Source organism: Nerophis ophidion, linkage group LG15, assembly GCF_033978795.1.
Source record: "Nerophis ophidion isolate RoL-2023_Sa linkage group LG15, RoL_Noph_v1.0, whole genome shotgun sequence".
Classification (NCBI taxonomy): Eukaryota; Metazoa; Chordata; class Actinopteri; order Syngnathiformes; family Syngnathidae; genus Nerophis; species Nerophis ophidion.
In genome coordinates, this window is record NC_084625.1 from 23,504,981 (window position 1) to 23,519,980 (window position 15,000).

Consider the following 15,000-nt stretch of genomic DNA (forward strand, 5'->3'; position numbering starts at 1 on the left):
GACAATTCTGGATGTGGATGGATCGGGCCGTTTTGGACTGAATGACGCGTGCTTGCTAGACCGGCTAGCTAGCATGGGAATACTTTGCCGGCTACATCCAGCGGCCTGTGAAGCAGCGGAGTATATGTGTTGTCTGTCTATTTATGAATAATGCAGACGAGGCGTGTTGGCTGAGTTCTTAATGTTTGCTTTCAGAGCGTGCATATCCCAACATACAAGATGCCGTCATGACGACACACAACCCATACCGGGCTACCGCGCATGCTCGTCATTCCTGTTGCATGCTGGTTAGGGTAGTTTTTTTATTCCCTGGCTCATAACATCACAATATACTACCATGTATATGATGCGTTCAGTTTATTAAAGCACCAAGCAAACAATCAGAAAATTCCCATCATATCAATTCCTAGATATGGTCATAATTATTTTAAGTGCACTACGCAGAATAAACACAACATTACTAATATTGCTATTACGGATAATTTGATCAAAAATTCCCTAAAACAGCCCACTACCTATAATATAGGTTTTTTAAACATAAGATCCCTGATAAAAAAAATGTTCCTGCTGTTACCTCAGAAATTGCCTGTTCGGATGTTATGATTGTGGCTCAGAGATTTGTATGTAGATTATATTTATTTTCCATAACAAACAGGATAACTTAAATACCCTGGCAGTGGAAATAAGCTTAAATGTTTGTATTTACATTTTTTGAGTTGATTTTCATAAAATATGCTATTTAACAGATACTGTTTAACAAGTACTGATTTAAATTGTGTTTGCACAACAAATGTTTTGACGCTTTTGTTCATGTGGGAGAATATTCCAATAAAGGTGCACTACACACTACTTTTGAATTCATTATTGGGCTTTGCGTATACAATGCAGTTAATCGCGATTAATCAGAGAAAAAGTGCGATTAACTTCGATTAAAATTTTTAATCGTTGCCCAGCCCTAATACATTTACATACATATACATATATACATATTACGACATTTTGCCTTGGTCTTGAATGAACACTTGATGCATATAATCACAGCAATATGATGATTCTATGTGTCTACATTAAAACATTCTTATTCATACTGCATTCATAAATGCTACTTTTAAACTTTCATGCAGAGGGGGAAATCACAATTAAGTCAATTGACCAAAAGTGTTTTTATTAAAGTTATTAAGCAATGGCACAAACATTCATGTCATTTCCAAAACAGAAAGTGTATGACTGTCGGCGACATTTTAAGTGTCAAATAAAAATTAGCAGCATAATAGGAAATCAAATAGTATTCGTTCTTCACTATTGGGTAGGTTATTACGGACGTTATGAAATTCTCTACATTCTCTAGCGAGTGACTTTTCAAATGATGCTACATATTAGCAGTAATGCTACTTTTTATAGCATCGCTTTAGCCCCACACATGAAAAATTACGGTTGTATGTTCGACATATTTCGACTTGAAGCCGAATCACAACCAGACGATGGGAATTTTATTGGGAATTAAGTCTTTCTTAATTTTTTACCAGATCCGCACCTTCTTTCTCTCGTATTACCACTCGTACGGCTAGCTAATGTAGCCCAGTCTGCTACCTCTCTGCTGGGCGAGGGCGTATACGTATGTGACATATGACGTGACAGTATGTGACGTGTTTAAGTTTGTGCGCATACTTGTCTGTGAGAAGGAGAGACAGGAAAGAGCGAGAAGAGCCTGTAGTGTAATGCTCGAAGCTAAAGCAACTGCGTGAGAACGTATACTCGAATATTACGATATAGTCATTTTCTATATCGCAGAGAGACAAACCCGCAATATATTGTGTATAGCGATATATCGCCCAGCCCTATATATGTGTATATATATATATATATATATATATATATATATATATATATATATATATATATATATATATATATATATATATATATATATATATATATATATACATATCCATTTTCTACCGCTTATTCCCTTTGGGGTCGCGGGGGGCGCTGGTGCCTATCTCAGCTGCAATTGGGCGGAAGGCGGAGTACACCCTGGACAAGTCGCCACCTCATCGCAGGGCCAACACAGATGGACAGACAACATTCACACTCAAAAATCTTACGGTACATTAAACATATGTTTCGTATTGTAATTTAGTCCTTCAATAAAATATTTAAAACACAAGACAACTTGTCTTTTATTAGTAAGTACGCAAAAAAGAAACATAATTTAGTCTGCTGACGTATGCAGTAACATATTGTGTCAATTATCATAATATTATTTAGTCCAAATTATTAAGGACAAGTGGTAGAAAATGAAATATTAATTTACTGTAAATATCTGCTAACTTTCTGTCTTGACATGTTCTATCTACACTTCTGTTCAAATGTAATAATCATTTATTATTCTGTTGTTTGGATGCTTTAATTTTGGATGATACCACATATTTGGCGGACCGATACTTTTCAGAGGCGGTACAGTAACTGAATATGATTCATTAGTATCGCGGTACCATATAATACCGATGTACCGTACAAACCCTACTTTCCAGATATGTTGAATTGTGCAAGTGTAAATGTAATGTTCCTTAATTTAACTTGGTAAGCATGTTCAAAACCAATAAAACAATATCTATCGTTGCCTGCAAGTACTGTGGGAAAATAACAGACCAGCTGCAGGACACCATGGCAATGAGTCAGAGTTCTGACACTTAAGACACTCACATGTACAGTATACTATCTTTGCACAAGTGCAGAATAGCGCCATACTAATGCAATTCTGTATTCAACCTTCCTCTTTTCACTTTCTTACGAGTCGCCAAACTTCTCATCCTCTAGAGGAATTTCCTCTGAGCTCTAATGCTGTCACATGCTTGTGCTTGATCTGCAGATTGAGTGACAGAATAAAGCAAGGGGCGTGAAAACACTGGCGCTGAACTAGTTTACACCGTGACAAGGATGACTTTGAATTGACACACTGGAACAAAATCCAAAGATCAGAAAAGCGGGAAAAGAAAATCGAGTGTTCCGAGGAACAGAGCGGTCATCGGAAACTAAGATAGACCAAAGAATGACATGTAATACGATATTTACCAAGAAGTAGAAGAAAATACACATCACATCAGCTGTGAAACAACCGAACGCAAACCCCTACACTCAGAGCAAGATGATGTGATTCTAAATTTAGGATCAAATATTGCGACTTAATAACATTGGAACTCAGCTCTGAAAATTTCCACTAAGAAAGTTGACATAAGAGATAAACAGACCGTGGGAGGTGAACAGAAACCTTGATTCTAAACTTGTGAGGCCGTGTGCTACGCTACACCCCCACTCCTCCAACAGGCAGGCAACAGGCCCCTTTGGAGTGAAAAAAGCTTTGACACCCAGCTTGGGCTAACAATGCTAATGAGCCAGCTAATCAGGTTTAGACAGCACAAAAGGGGAGAGGGATCATGTGCCAGAAATTGACCAGAACGGCCCGGTCACAGAGAGGCTAAACGCCAATGGAGCCCGACTGAGTAGGTGCCTTCTGAATGACCCACTGATGGCCTTTGATTCGATCAGGACCGAGGCGGACGTCCCGCACAATGAAAACACCTGATCTAATTGCTTTGAACAAAGTCGTGCTAAGGTTCGATGAATAAACATCAATTAGAAAAAATTCAATTTCTCCAAAGAACTGAGCAATTACAACCGGAGAGAGCTGGTGGGACTAAATGAGGCTTTTGGGACTGCATAATAGTCAAGGTCAAACTTTTTCTGGTCTTGGAATTATTTTCCTGTTTGGATTGATGCTGCCATCCGTCTGACAGCTAACTAATGATATCCTCTGCAAGTGCTATTGAAACACTTTCTCTAGAGTGCAGGTACATACTTGATCATTGTCGGACAATTTTCATTAAAAAGTATTTAAATGGGTTGTACTTGTATAGCGCTTTTTCTACCTTCAAAGTACTCAAAGCGCTTTGACACTACTTCCACATTTACCCATTCACACACACATTCACACACTGATGGAGGGAGCTGCCATGATAGGCGCCAACCAGCACCCATCAGGAGCAAGGGTGAAGTGTCTTGCTCAGGACACAACGGACGTGAGGAGATTTGTACTAGGTGGGATTTGAACCAGGGACGCTCGGGTTGCGCACGGCCACTCTTCCACTGCGCCACGCCGTCCCATTTGACGATTAGAGTCTTTGAATGGTGCGTACAAAAATCAGTCCCCTCTGGCTGATACCTTAAAGTTAAGTTAAAGTACCAATGATTGTCACACACACTGTGGCCTATCACCCTTACATCTGGGGAAGTGAGGGGACCAGTGAGCAGCAGCGAAGGCCACGCCCGGGAATCATTTTGGTAGGAGTGTAACGGTAAACAAAAATTTCGGTTCGGTAGGTACCTCCGTTTAGAGGTCACGGTTCGGTTCATTTTCGGTACAGTAAGAAAACAACAAAATAAAAAATGTTTTGGTTAATTATTTACCAAATTTGTAAACAATGGCTTTATCCTTTTAACGTTGGGAACACAATAATAATTCTGCCCACGTTAATTCACATTAAACTGCCTCAAGTTGTTGCTTGGATTAAATAAAATGACAAAACTTTTCTTCCATGTATAAAAAGTGCAATTTTAAACAGTTTCAAGTCAACTCATCATGCTTAATTTATTACAGCATTTGGATAGCCTGTAATTGACTTTTATTATGTAAATGTTATATTTTTGTCAACATGTGATAGCAGGGACCATGCCATTCAAAACTAGGCTGCTAGCTACATTACTAATGATTAATGTAAATATTGCTGAAAAAATAGTACAATAGCAATAGGAGAGACTATTCATCCCTGAACACCATGGAGTTCAGACAGGGTTTTGCTGCCCCTAACACACGCACGCACGCACGCACACACACACACCAACACACACACACACACACACACACACACACAGCAAAATGAGCTAACGTTACGCTAAAAGATAATTAGCCTTCACCTCAAGCCAGAACTGCGAGCGAGCCGAGCTGCAGTTTAAGTTTCTAGAAGGTCAACGGGGTCATAGTGATGTTAGTAGTAGTTCTGACTTGGAGGTGTTTTTTATAATTTGGGGAGAGTACGCTGTCTTATGCTCACCTGCTAAACACCTATCTGTTCGACGCTGAAGCGTTGACTACATGCGCTCTGAATACGCACTTCTGATTGGCTTTGTATGTAACCAATCAGATGGTTGTGTGGGTGCGACAATGCTGGGTGCTGAGACAGAGGCAGAAGAAGCAAAGCAGCTTGTTAAGACTTTAGCTTAGAAACTCGTTCGGTACACCCCCGTACCGAACCGAAACACCCGTACCGAAACGGTTCAATACAAATACACGTACCGTTACACCCATACATTTTGGTGATTTAACCCCCAATTCCAACCCTTGATGCTGAGTGCCAAGCAGGGAGGTAACGGGTGGCATTTTTATAGTCTTTGGTATGACTTGGCCAGGGTTTGAACTCACGACCTACCGATCTCAGGGCGGACATTCTGACCATTAGGCCACTGAGCAGGTGTATCAGAAACAGCTAAGGGTTAATTTCCATACACTGCGCGGAGCCATTGCGGCATATAAACTGCATTTCTTGGCATGTTAAGTACCATTTGAGGAGGAGGCTAAACATGTTTCTCACTGAGTAATATATGTAAACTTTAAGAAGTGTAGATGGCACCATGTTAGTGTAGTAAGAAGATTAATATGGGCCTAGAGTATGATAATATCACAGCAACACTTAAGGAGAGGGCAAATCAATGTATAAATTGGTGGCGTCAATACCAGGAGTAGTATTCGAATATGATTAATACGGAGCGGATATTTTTTATTTTAGTTGTTTGTTTATATTTACAAACTCAGAATAGATCCCTGGTCCCAAAAGGACTTTGAGGGCAAAACCAAAAAAATTTAAATGAGTCATAGATAGTTTTTGCTTTTGTTTAGTTATTGTGTACTATTGACTTTGCTTTGATTATATAGTTATCAGTATTAAAAGAGTATGGAACTAGTTTAAATATTGTGCTGATATTGTAGGTCAACATAAATATAGTACACATTTTACAGTTAATAAATTTGATCAGTATTGATATGGGCCGAGCTCATTCATAATTGATCGGTATTGGAATCGGCAGCATAAATCCCTGATTAGAACATCCATCCAATTTCTACCGATTGTCCTTGTCACATCTCTTGTCTATACCTTGTTATTTTATGAAATAAATAGCCTTTCTTTAGGGGTAATTTCTATCTCTACATAGTTGCATGTTTTAAATCCCCCATTCTTTAAAGGGCAAATCTATTACATGAACAAAGCTAAAGGTTAGGCCTGGACTGTATGGCCTACGAATAAAATCCCCGATTTGATCTACGATTTTTCCAATTGTTTTCTATACTTTTTGAAGAAACCATTGAATACCAATGACAAAAGAAAATTAAAAGACAACAAGTAGTTTGAAATGACATTGCATCTTATTCTAAGCAAAATTTCATCCATCCATTAATTTTCTACCGCTTGTCCCTTTCAGGGTCGCGGGGGGTGCTGGAGCCTATGTCAGCAGCATTCTAATTTATATAATCCATTCATCCATCCATCCGTTTTCCACTGCCTGTCCCTTTCGGGGCCGCAGATTTTCTTTTTAATCCAGATATAAATGGTACTTTCTATGAATTAATTTTCAAATAATTCATTTAAGAACTTCAATTGAGAAGCAATACTTTTGCTTAAATACAATAATTCTGTTAACAAAAATGTAGCATTTAACTTTGCATGAAAAAAAAATCTCCGACTTTGAGTTTAATATAGTGCAAATTTCTGTCTTGAATGAAATACATCTGTAAATAAAAATGTAGCATTATCCAGTGTATCCAAATTAATAAAGTAAAACACTGGCGACTTGTCCATGGTGTACACCGCCTTCCGCCCGAATGCAGCTGAGATAGGCTGCAGCACCCTCCGTGACCCCGATTGGGACAAGCAGTAGGAAATGGATGGATTGATAGATGAGAGGACTACAGTTTGTTTAAGTAAGTGGATAAACACAGCCTTTTTCATTCACACGTCTTGCAGGTGTGAAGAGCAACTGCTTTCGTGATCGGTCTACGCATTGTGCTTCTTTCTCATCATACATTCCTGGTGTAAATGATTCCACCATAGTAAGGTGATTTTTAGGCTGTAGTTTGCTTGTTATTGCGTCTTGTTTGCCTCGTAAAGAATTGTACATCCTGCACTCGGCTGGAGGCTTCGGTTTCAGATATTGGAACAAGTTTAATGTTGTGCTAATGCCTTTTTAAAACAAACTTTGCACTTTTTAGTCATTTTTTCAACACCTTTGTTACAACACCAAAATACTGACAACACTCTTCTTTGGAACAAACGTCTCACTCTCGTTAGCATAAGCCGTTTTGCTATGTGTGCCGCTAAGAAAGTAAGGGGACGGCGCATGCTACGAATACGAAAGCTCTCGAGGGGGAAAAAGTTTGCCAGAGCAAGAGGAAAAAAAAATATATTTTTAATTTTTCAATGGCCTGCAACAAAAAACTTGAATAAACAGTGTTTCCCCCCAGAAAATTTGTTAGTTAAGGTGGTGACTCTCCAGGGGGAGGGTACCGGGAATTGGGGGTGGTGGGTGTAAGGATCGGTGTAACTCGGCCTGTCGCCATTACGTCTCCACCTTGTCGCGGCCACCAAAGCCGGGGGGGGGGAATAAACTACATACTGCAGTGAAGTAGGCCGGCTTCGTCGCATGAAGAAGCCTACAACTTTTGGTTGTATTTTCCGCTCTCTTTGGTAAATGGTGATTTCCGATATATATCTTGGTATTTTTTCCGTTAAGTAAAAACAAAACAGTCCGATATACCTGAGTTACTAAGTACGTCATGACTTACAAAGTCAAAATAACGAAATACTGTAAGCAAGCGTTTGCAATAAGCATTTGAAAAAAAAAAAAAAAAAAAAAGAGTTAAAAGTGGGGCCACATACTGACATATACTCAACTCATCATGCTTTATTTATTACAGCATTTGGGAAGCCTGTGATTGATTTTTATTGTGTAAATGTTACATTTTTATCAACATGTGAAAACAGGGCCCCTGACTTTCAAAACTAGGCTGTTACATTACAAATGATTAATGTAACTATAGCTGAAAAAAATAGTACAATAGCAATACGAGTGACTATTCATCCCTGAACACCCTGGAGTTCATGTAGGCTTTATGATGCAGTTACATTGTTATATAAATTATCAGAGACAGCGTCAGGAAACCCTTCATTTAACATGTCGTTTTTTGCTGCTTCAACACAGCTCAATCAACACAGAAAAAGGTAAAATGAAATAATTTATTAACTGTAGGTCAAGAATGCTCGCATTTCTCTCAGACAGACAGGGCTTTGCTGTCCGTGGCACGCACACGCACACGCACACACACAAACTGAGTTCAAGGAGCGAGCTGAGCTGCCGCTTATGTTTCTAGAATGTCAACGGGCTCATAGTGATGTTACTAGTAGTTGACTTGGAAGTGTTTTTTATAATTTGGGGAGAGTCTTCTGTCTTATGCTTACCTGCTAAAACCACCTTTTTGCTCACTCCACTGCAGGAGCAATGACTATGCGCTCTGAATACACACTGCTGATTGGCTATTACCACTCTGCGTGTAGCCAATCAGATGGTTCTTTGGGTGGGCCAATGCTGGGTGCTGCAGAGACGTACTGACAGAAACAGAACTAAGCTGAGCAGCTTGTTAAGACTTTAGTTTAGGCGGTGGCTTTTTGTTGTTAAGGTGGCCGCCTTAATAAACGAAGCGCTGTGAGAAACCCTGATAATCTATCACCAGGCCTACTGGGGTTTTTGATTTAGTGGGTTATTTTGGAGTTTTTTTAATTTTTGCTGTGAAACGGGATGGTTAACTTTAAGTGCAATGGTACCGCACAATCACAGGAACCTCCATTTTAAATAAATAAATGATAAATAGTTTGTACTTGTATAGCGCTTTTCTACCTTCAAGGTACTCAAAGCGCTTTGACACTACTTCCACATTTACCCATTCACACACACATTCACACACTGATGGAGGGAGCTGACATGCAAGGCGCTAACCTGCAACCATCAGGAGCAAGGGTGAAGTGTCTTGCTGAAGACACAATGGATGTGACGAGGTTGGTACTAGGTGGGGATAGAACCAGTGACCCTTGGTTTGTGCACGGCCACTCTACCACTGCGCCACGCCATCCCAGAAACAATTAAAATTAAGAAACAACTAAAATAGTTTGAATCGTTATTGTGCATTAAGAAATTTTTGCAGCAATAGTTCCAACTTGTAGCTCCGTTTCCGATTTTTACTGAACAATAGCGCCACAACGTCTTATCCACTGGTCTTTGTTGTATTTTCTTGGAGAGGTGAAGTGTTCTTAAAGAAGCATATTTCAATAACAGAATAGGATGTTTTCAAGCTCTAGCCTGTCTTTGGTACAATCGCTATCCATTACTGCTGCAACCAAAGGCTGGGTTGTGCTTTATTTTGCACATTTACACATCTTGTCCCTCAGTAAATGTATACATCACCCCACCACCCCAAGTTGTCTTATATAACTGGCGAGTTCTGGTGTTGTATGGCCTGGGCTCATAAACACTGAAATTGCACATGACAAAACTGTCAAAAAATACAAGTTGTTTACATCCAGTTTCAAAAACAAAGACAAAAGCAATGCAGAAAAGTATGTGGTTCAGTCCAAGCCTGTACTGTGAACGCCGTTATCTTCATGTGTAAACATTTAAGCTGAAAGGTGTAAAAGCAAGACAAACAAGTCGTTTAGTGTTGAATTTCAACTGGGGAACACAGAGTTTGTCTCCCGATGCAAAAGATCAACTCAGTGGAAAGTTTAGTGGAAAAGAGACCTCAGAGCAGCTCCATTCGAGGCCCATTTTTGATAACGCTGGCAGACAAGTCCACAAGGATGTATTTATAAACACGTTGACATTGTGCCAGCAGATTTCAATGGCCTCCTCTGATGTAGATGCCGACTCCTGCCAGGTGCTGCCACATCTGTTGCTCGAATGGCAACAGGCAGCTGCTTCAGCCGTGACCTCAGTGACAATCAACACAAGGGTGCAACGTCTCGCGTGGATGTCGCAAGGCACAGGCTTGACTCAACTCTTTTTACTGTATACCTGTTCCTGGCCACACGCTACAGGTGTCCGAAATGCAGGCTGTGGTATAGTGGTACCTTGCCTTTGTCGCCCCATTTTTTTTTGCTGCCATTTGGTCTCTCTGCTCAATTTTGCGCTGATTTTTGCATGTAGTCTCGATCATTGTACGTCCAGGTAGGCTAGTCCAATTGCCAACGTATTATTCCGCGGGACCGAGTGCCCAAACGAAGAATCCCAAATATTGGTGATTCAGTCTATGTGCCTTGCACTTGCCTCAATAAAAGATTGAGGTCTGGTAAACATTAAGCATACATTGGGGACTTTTTTATGTTTTCAGGTAAATTACTGGCGATAACATTGGTTGGGTTACTCTAATGTAGGGTTGGAAATCTAAAACCGGTTCCCAGTGTATTAAATCCTTGGAATCGCTTGCTATTTATTCCCACACGATTCCCTTTACAGTTCCTGCGGGTGGGGATGATGTTATTTCGCAATGTGAATAGTGAATTAACATATGTTTACAATCGCACTAAAAGAACAATTTTAGAAGGTTAAAATACAAATTAAAGGGCATTAAACACATTGTGTTTTTCTTGTTGCAGTCAAAGAACAATTTACAATTTTCCATTATTACATATTAGTCTGCCATAATCAAGGATTACATTAGAATATAATAAAAAAAATTAGTTACATTATATCAAATGCTTCATGATTTATGGTTGCCAATCCTGGTATGTGATTTAAGAAAACTACAATTATTAGTAAATACTAAAAACTAAACTTTGGATAAATGTACCCAGATAAGCCATGTAGCTGGTAAATCACACATCTGTTAAAGATAAAACACATTGTAGCAATTTGGTACTAAAGTCAGTCATTTTACTTGCACTAGTTGAAGTTAGATAGGCTGTCTTAACTCCGCTAATATTTGGCATTAAGCCAAGCAGCTGTGTGCCCATCTACGGATCTACATGTTGCGTGTGTATATATATATATATATATATATATATATATATATATATATACATACACACACACACATACATGTTATGTATCTACATATTTAGTATATACATGTCAGGCATGTGATTTGACTACAGTGAAAAAAACTGAAAGAATTTCCGGGGGTATATATATATATATATATATATATATACATATATACACACACATTTTATCTTAGTTAGTCAATATTTACTAAGTTCAAATAATGACATACTTAGTATCTCAGGTAACTAAGACTGTTTTGTGAAATACATTGCATATTGCCATTCAGCATACGGAGCGGAAACCACAACCAAAAATTGTAGGCTTCAATGGGATGGACACTGTTCCCGAGCAACGCACCCTTCCCCCTGTGGGGACACCACCTTAACTAACAAATATTCTGAGGCAAACACTGTATATGTATATATATATATATATATATATATATATATATATATATATATATATATATATATATATATATATATATATATATATATATATATATATGTATGCATGTTTGTATACATATAGTATGTATGTATATATGTATGTACAGTATGTATATATATGCATGTATATATATGTATGCATATATACATATATATACACATACATATATATATATACATATATATATATATATATATATACACACACACACACACATATATACGCGTATATATGTGTGTAGACATGCACCTGGGGATAGGTTGATCGGCAACACTAAATTGGCCCTAGTGTGTGAATGTGAGTGTGAATGTTGTCTGTCTGTCTGTGTTGGCCCTGCGATGAGGTGGCGACTTGTCCAGGGTGTAACCTGCCTTCCACCCGATTGAAGCTGAGATAGGCACCAGGGCCCCCCACGACCCCAAAAGGGAATAAGCGGTAGTAAATGGATGGATGGATGTTTATATACACACACATATATCTGTGTGTGTATATATATGTATGTAAAGTAAATAAAGTACTATCTATCTATCTATATATATATATATATACAGTAAATACACACATACATATTTACACACGTACACGCACATTTTCATATACACAGACACATACAGGATATATACACACATACATATACATATATGCACACACATACAGTATATATACATATACATATATATATATATATATATATATATATATATGTATGTACACACATACACACACACACACATCTAAAATAAGTGGTTGTTTTTTTGTTTTCTAAAAGCGTCTTGGGTCATTTTTGGCTGATGTCAACTTTTTGGCTTTTTCTTATTGTGTTTCCTGCTGTTTTACAAATGTTTGCTAACGTTTTTAGTTTTTTGTAATGTGCCTAGGGCCAATGACAAACGAGTCATGGACCACAGATGGTCCCTGTGCCGGACTTTTGGCACCCCTGCCGTAGAAGCTAACCATTTATGGTCACTCTAATCTTAGTACCGTAGTATATCACGCAAATCACTTGGTGAGATATATATTACTGCTTTTGCTCAAGTGAATGTTAAAGGCCTACTGAAATGAAATTTTCTTATTTAAACGGGGATAGCAGGTCCATTCTATGTGTCATTCTTGATCATTTCGCGATATTGCCATATTTTTGCTACAAGGATTTAGTAGAGAACATCCACAATATGGTTCGCAACTGGAAAAAAGCCCTGCCTCTACCGGAAGTCGCAGACGATGACGTCACACGTGTGGAGGCTCCTCACATATTCACATTGTTTTTATTGGGAGCCTCCAACAAAAAGTGCTATTCGGACCGAGAAAACGACAATTTCCCCATTAATTTGAGCGAAGATGAAAGATTCGTGTTTGAGGATATTGATAGCGACGGACTAGAAAAACCCCCCCCCCCAAAAAAACTTGATTACAATCGCGTTGCATTGAGACAGATTCATAGGTTTTTAGAGACATTTACTAGGATAATTCTGGGAAATCCCTTATCTTTCTATTGTGTTGCTAGTGTTTTAGTGGGTTTAACAGTACTTGATAGTCGGAAGTGTGTCTCCACGGCCGTGTGTTGACGCGCAGTGTCTCGGGGAAGTCGATGGCAGCTGTATGGGAGGCAGAAGCTCAGCTGATATCCGGTAAGTGACGACTTTTTAACCACAATTTTCTCACCAAAACCTGCTGGTTGACAAGTGGTCTGCCTCGATCCATAGTAAAGTTTCAACTCCGTGAATATTAATCAAGGAATCACCGTGTGTTTGTGTGGCTAAAGGCTAAAGCTTCCCAACTCCATTGTTCTACTTTGATTTCTCCAATATTAATTGAACAAATTGCAAAAGATTCAGCAACACTGATCTCCAAAATACTGTGTAATTATGCCGTTAAAGCAGACGACATTTAGCTGTGTGTGCGCGCAGCGCTCATATTCATAACAACCTGTGATGTCACGCGTACACGTCATCATTACGCGACGTTTTCAAGAAAAATTCCCGCGAAATTTAAAATTGCAATTTAGTAAACTAAAAAGGCCGTATTGGCATGTGTTGCAATGTTAATATTTCATCATTGATATACAAACTATCAGACTGCGTGGTGGGTAGTAGTGGGTTTCAGTAGGCCTTTAACTTTTGTATGCACAATAAATCAACAGAAAATCCGTATTGCGGAGCAATGTTCATGGACTCTCGGATGCTTCACGTTGCAGGTAAGCGATGATGGTCATAGACTCGTGGTTGAGGCAATAGTTGTTTGTTGATGGATGCTAGAAAATGCCCAATGCACTGCAACAGTCAGCCTTAATACATTGTTGCAACTCGATTTATGAGCATGTCATGTAGTTAGGGGGTGTGGCCACGGTGTCGCGAGCGGCTGGATGTGAGGCTGAAGAGAGAAAGGCAGAGACGTGCTGGTGTATTCAGGGGTTAAGATGCTTGCCTGATGGGGGGTATGTTGGTCATTCTCCAGGTGGGGGTGTCACTGATGTCATTAATAAAAAAATGTTTTCTAATATTTTCGCGATCAGCGGGAGGATCCCAAAGATTGACTGGTAGAGCAGGATCGGTGGGTTGGCAACATCTGGTCTAATGCAACATTTATAAATGAACACAAGCACTTGTGTAAATATTTCATGTTTCAACGTGTATACCTTTGACTAATAGACTTGTGTGGCCAATATCCATCCATCCATTTCCTACCGCTTATTCCCTTTTTTGGGGTCGCGGGGGGCGCTGGCGCCTATCTCAGCTACAATCGGGCGAAAGGCGGCGTACACCCTGGACAAGTCGCCACCTTATCGCAGGGCCAACACAGATAGAACATGTACATGTTATATCAGGAATAAAATATCAGCCAATATATGTACAAAATATTCTCATTCTGAATATAAAATGTGTTCAATATACAGACGACAAAAATGATATATTTTCTGCCACCTAGGTTATTGTGATAATGCATTTCATGACTCAGTATAGCAAATTCGACAACAAGCAAACAAACTCGTCCTCAACGCACTGTACTGTAAAAAGCCACTTCAAAGTCAGCAAACCAGTGTATTTTGTGGTAATATTTATAAGGTTTGCTTCGGTTTCCTAACAAAAAGCTAAGTCACACTGTATTTGTCCTCTTGTTACTTAGCTGAAATGTAAGCCGTTTTCTCTCACTTATTTCTTAGAATTAGGGATGGGTAATGTTCACATTTTAATCAATGTGGTACCAGTTTCCGGTACCTACGAATAAATGCCGGTACTTAATTGTACCAATTTTCGGTACTTTTGTGTGTCTTAATAAATAACAATTGATTTTGATAATAAAATCAGTTTTTTATTGCAACATGTAACAATGAGCTGATCATGATAAGTGCTGTCCAGTTGTTATGTCTCGTTCTAATAATTTGTATTCATTATCAGAATCAGAAATAAT

The 15,000-nt window shown here is 38.9% G+C and overlaps 1 protein-coding gene across 4 annotated transcripts in view; it reads right to left on the reverse strand.

The window, feature by feature from the left end:
• ncoa2 (nuclear receptor coactivator 2) overlaps nt 1-15,000 on the reverse strand; it is a 137,476-nt gene that overhangs the window by 80,876 nt on the left and 41,600 nt on the right. Inside the window, exon 1 of one of the 4 annotated variants that reach the window (XM_061921868.1) lies at nt 14,228-14,339. The exons of the other annotated variants lie outside the window; for them this stretch is intronic. The gene's annotated coding sequence lies outside the window, so the exon portion shown is untranslated. Of the gene's footprint in view, nt 1-14,227; nt 14,340-15,000 lie in introns of those variants that run through there. 4 annotated transcript variants of the gene reach the window in all.